This window comes from Psammomys obesus, unplaced genomic scaffold (assembly GCF_907164565.1).
Source record: "Psammomys obesus unplaced genomic scaffold, mPsaObe1.curated_primary_1811, whole genome shotgun sequence".
NCBI classification, from domain to species: Eukaryota; Metazoa; Chordata; class Mammalia; order Rodentia; family Muridae; genus Psammomys; species Psammomys obesus.
In genome coordinates this window covers 1553113-1558878 of record NW_026596345.1, presented here as the reverse complement: position 1 = coordinate 1558878, position 5766 = coordinate 1553113, and positions in this window count along the sequence as shown.

Here is a 5766-nt window from a genome sequence, read left to right as displayed (position 1 = left end):
CTTTCTTTCTTTCTTTCTTTCTTTCTTTCTTTCTTTCTTTCTTTCTTACATTTCTTCACTTTGTATCCCCCTGTACCTCCCTCCCTCCTACCCTCCCAATCCCACCCTCCCTCTGTCTTCCCCACCTATGCCTCTCCCCAAGTCCACTGATAAGGGAGGTCCTCCTCCCCTTTCCTCTGGTCCTATTCTATCAGGTCTCATCAGGAGTGGCTGCATTGTCTTCCTCTGTGGCCTGGTAAGGTTGCTTTCTCCTCAGGGGGAGGTGATCAAAGAGCAAGACAATCAGTTCCTGTCAGAGACAGTCCCTGTCCCCATTACTATGGAACCCACTTGGACACTGAACTGCCATGGGTTACCTCTGTGCAGGGGTTCCAGGCCATCTCCATGAGTGGTCCTTGGCTGGAGTATCAGTCTCAGAAAAGATCCCTGCGCCCAGACTTTTGGATCTGTTGCTCTCCTTGTGGAGCTTCTGTCCCTTCCAGGTCCAGGTCTCCCACTTCTTTCATAAAATTCCCTGCACTCTGCCCAAAGTTTGGCCATGAGTCTCAACATCTGCCTTGATACCCTGCAGGGTAGAACTCTTCAGAGGGCCTCTGTAGTAGGCTCCCATCCTGTTCCCTGTTTTCTCCCTCCTCCCATGTCCATCCTTTTTGTCTTTCTGAATGGAGATTGAGCATCTTAGCCAGAGTCCTCAGATGGTAAACAGAGAAATGTTTGCGATGTGAATGTAATTGTTTACAGTGCTTGCCTATCTAAGTTGGCAATTAATTGGTTTTGTCAGGTATAAAGACTTCCTTTGAATTGAATTTTAACACTTTCCTTTGTTGTAATACAAATAATTCTGCTGTACCTCATGTTTATTTTAAGGAATGTTTTGTGATTCTTAGCTGAAAGTATTTTAAGAAAAAAATTAAGGCTTTTCATCAAATGAACTCTTGAATTCTGTTATTTGTGGCTCAGCAGCAGCAAGCATAGTTAAATGATAAGTTTGACAACAAAACAGAGAAGTCATCTCCAGGCAGCTCTTGACATGTTTTGAAATGAATAACATATCAGGCTGGAAGATACTGTCATTGCTGACCTTGACAAAGAGTCACTGCCTAGTGGGAATTAATTTGTAAAAGGTAAAATAATAAAGGACTTCAGAGAAGCCCTCCTCTCAGACCTTTCTTCTCTTATTTTTTAACTTGCGTTGCCTTAAGGCAAAATGAGATCCAGACCTATCTAATTTTGCATATATATAGACAGTGATCACATTCCTTAATTAAAAGTCCAGACAACTGGTTTACCTGTGAGACTATTTGAAATTGAGGCATTAACTTCACTTTCGGTGTGAATTTATAGAAAGAAGTGGTTATGACTCCGCACAGTCATTAAGAATCTTAATTTTTACAGTCTGTAGGGAGTGCCTGTAATATTTTCATTCTATTCCTGAGTAGGTCTTTGGGAACGAGAGATACCACCGTGATGGATATTCTTGGATGTCAGTTTGACTACATATGAAATAAGCTAAAACCCAAGCTGTGGGGCATTCCAGTGAGGGATATTCTTAATTAGATTATTTGAGTCAGAATGTCTTACTTTAAATCTGGATCACATTTTCTGATGGCGTCCCAGATAAAAGAATATGGAAGAGGGAAACTTTGTTCTTTGCTTTTTTTGCCCTCATTCTCATTGACGAGTTCATCTGTCAGGTTGTTGCTAACATTTTTAGGATTGCAAAACAGACTGAAGACCTGTAGCTCTTTAGGAAGCCTTGAGGACTCAAGACTGAGGTTTCTGAGACACCCAGCCTCAAGGACTAACCAACCACCGGATTCCTAGCTTTTCAATCATTAGACAGCCATTGACAAACTATCAGGGCTACATCTTGTAAGCCAGTATAATAAAACAATACACATACATACATACATACATATGTGCGTGCCTGTGTGTGTGTGTGTGTGTGTGTGTGTGCATTTGTGCCTGTGTGTGTGATTCTGTCAGTTCTGTTCCTTTAAAGAACCCTGACTGATATACTCTTCTGCCAAGGGTTTTCAGAAGTCCTGTTTCAAAACCTGTAGATTAGAAGCTGTTAGGAAATGGGGGAGAAGTATCACAGAGGGTGTGTCTCTTTGTGAAGACTCAAGGCTGTGGCTCCCCAGACAACAGAACTCTTTCCTTGGCCTCCAAGCTTTAGACACCTCTCCTCCACTCCTCTGATTTACCACCACCACCGGACATCCTTTACTAGCCCAAGAGGACCTGCATTTCTCTTTTATATCATACTTTGGACATTAGGACTCAGAATCTCCACTGAGTGGTTAGAATCTGCTTCTGGGACTGTGAAGACCTCTTGCTTTGATGATCTTCTCAGTACTTGAGCTTTCTTGATTCACAGGGGGCTGGGCTAGTAATTTGTTCCTTCAACTGAATATACAACGACAGAAGTTAATTGAGGAAAGAGTTACTTTAACTCTCCTTTTCAGGAGAGTTTCAGTCTACAAGGCAGGGAGGACATGGTGGCTGGAGTGGTTCATTTCATGGAGACAGGAACTTCTCATATGACAACAGACAGAAGAGAACCCAGAACAGAACCAGAGATGGATATGAGCTTCAAGCCTGTTCCTAGTGGCTTGTTTCCTCCAGCTAAGGACCATGTCCCAAAAGTTCCATAATTTCTCAAAGTTGCACCATCAGCAGGGACCATGTGTGTGGGAAACCTGTGAAAGTAACATTTCTCATTCACATATAACACTGGCTGTTCAAAGGCTGATGGAAGGAAGTCAGCAGTGAGTCTGTGTTCCAGTGGACCCCGAACTGACTTCCTTCCAGGTCATTATTAAGGTATGTTTAGTGTGGTATTGGAATAAAACATACATACTTTACATAGCACTTTTTTTTTGCTTCATTTATGTTTTATATAGATTCAATTTTTATATTCATTCTATACATTAGTCTTTATTGCATGTTCTCCTGGACCCCGCATATAATTTCATTGCTGCTAAAGATATAACTTAGTGTGACTTCTCTATAGGAATCTGGGTCTGTGAAAATAAGACATGATACTCTTTGGCTCACGAATTCCATTTTGGGCATTTATTCTTCATATACTTTGTTGTGATGCACACAATAATAATGAGAAGCTCTTGAAAAGAAGGAGAAAATGAGATGAGCAATAGCACTCATCTCTATTTGCTTCCTGACTGCAGCCACTATGTGACCAGCACCTTATGCTCCCGCCATCATGACTCCCCTCATAACAGCATCACATGACAAACCATGAGCCAAAATAAACACTTCCTCCCTTAAGTTGCTTCTCGTATTTGGTCACAGCAAGAAGGAAAAGTAACCTATATATTCACACAGCTATAAAGTGTCTCCAGGATGATTCTGAAACAATTGAAAGCAACGCAAGTGTCCATCAATAAGGCATTAGTTAATGGATTGGAGTTTAACCCTGGGAGGGAAGGTTATGCAGAGGGAAGAGAAGATATGGAAACTATGGTGGAAACACTGTTGTCATTCATTCTCAGGGACAACAGTAGTCTACAGAAAGAGAAAGAGAGAAAAAAAATAAGACCACGAGGCCGTATTTGCTTTTACTTGTGCAAAGAAAGATTGGAGACAATGAAAAGAAATTATTAATTGTGTCTAATTGGAGGCTGGGGTGAGGCTATCTTTGTGTGATATTTTAATTTCAATTGCATTAATTTATTACCTATTAAATGATAAAGTAAGACACTGATTTCCAACATGTGGGTTTTTTTTCCCCCATCTTGGACTCATCAATCAATAAAGCCTTTTGAGAAAATCATCATAGATACAAGATAAGCTGTTACAACTGGCACACATCCACAGGGACCAGCCCAGAAAGCCACCCTGATGTCGTTAGCAACGTCACAGTGTCTCCTAAGACACAGTGTCACAGTGTGACTCCTAAGAGCTCAGATGATTCTTATCTGACTTTCCTTAACTTTTGTCCCAATTTCCATCTTTGGATCAAGAGGAGAAAGCTGAATGTGTTTCTGGAGAAAAATCACAAAGAATGTTCCACTGTGGGTTATCTGTTTCCATCATATGCTCTGGTTAGTGACACATGAAGCTTTTCACTTTCCCCACTATAAAGTCTTCCCACTCTTTTGTCTGTGAGGCTCTGCCAAATGTGAGTAACAGAGGTGGTTGGCTGTCATTCTTTATCCTGCAGTAGACTGTCTGGGATGGGACTTTCAACTTCTAGACTAAGAACAGAGGGACCCTGAGATAAGAGGTTCCATTTCTCTCAGCAATGGCTAGAGCACTTTAGGGGAAGGCGGGAAGGCCCAGGTGCTAGGAAAGGCTTCTCGTCTCAGAGGGGTGAGGGAGAGGTGGCAATGAGTTTTCCACTGGGTGTTACATTAGCTCTTTTAAATGAGATTGCCAGTATTGGAGGCAATGGAAATTCAGGAGTTCCACAAGCCTGTAATGATACCGAAGTGTTTGTTACAGCACTTTGGCTGAGCTCCTGTATTAATGGCAGGGGTGCGGGTAAAAGCCCATGTCTGGTTGGCTTGCAGGCAAAACACAGGTCTGACAAGGCTCAACCCAGTGGGCCAGAAGGCAGGTCCAGGTCCCAAGGGCACTTCCCAGGCAGTCAAGAGGAACAGTCAGGCAGGCTCCAGTCGAACTGGCCGACAGCTAAGCCTGGAGAGTTTAGCAGCAAATCCAGAGTAAATGACAAGTCTAAAGCTGTCATGGGGAAAGTTGATGATATCACACAGCATGTTTATTTCATGTGAAATCGGGGATTTATAAACCTTGGGTAGTGGGAAGGGTTTTGAGGGTGAACGTGATTGGGACTAGAGACTTAATTTACATGTACCTCACTCACATGCAGAAGCACTGCCCTAGCACAAGAAGGAGAACATAGGGTTGGAGAGATGGCTCAGTGGTTAAGAATGCTGTCTGCTCTTTCAAAGTGACCTGGGTTCAGTTCCCAGCACCCACATGGCAGTTCACAACTGTCTGTAAAGCCAATTTCAGGCGATCTGACACCTTCACACTAAATGTACATAGAATAAAAAAATTAAATAAATTAAAAAAAAAGTAGAACATGGTACTTAATTATCCTGTGGGTGTGGAAGAATCTCCAGGCACAACTGAAGGTCATTTTCTGAAAGCTAAGGTCTCCTCAGAATAGAGTGGAGTATCTCCAGGAATCCCCAGGTGCTTGCTGAGCAGCTTTCTTATCAGCATAGGTCTGGCCTGTATTCTTCCCTGAGGGCTATGTGATGCTCAGTATAAGATCTGGGGTTCCCCAGCTCAGGGGAAGAGAGAACCCGGCTGAGAAAGGGAATCCACGGTTATAGATTGAGCTCAGAGGCTGTCCTAGAACGTCAGCCTTCCATCTTACCAGCAGAGCCCCACCGTTGAGTGTCTTGATTCTGTCACAGTCACTTGGTACCTGAAATAAAGGAGGAAGCTCTAGGTTGTCTTACACTTACTGAAGTTCGGTCCATGGTTGCTTGCTGTTTGGAGATACGGTGGTACAGCACAGCCTTCAGAAAATGGGAGAGAGAAACAGAGGTATAAACTTCTAGGGCTAGAGGGAGAGTTTGGCTGTCAAGAGCACTGGATGTTCTTCTAAAGATTCTAGGTTTGATTCTCAGCACCTGCATGATGGCTCACAATTTTCTGAAACTCGAGGGCTGCATGTATGTGGTGCACATACATATATGTAATCACAACACACACACACACACACACACACACACACACGATACAAACTGCAGTGTGTCCAAGTTCCGA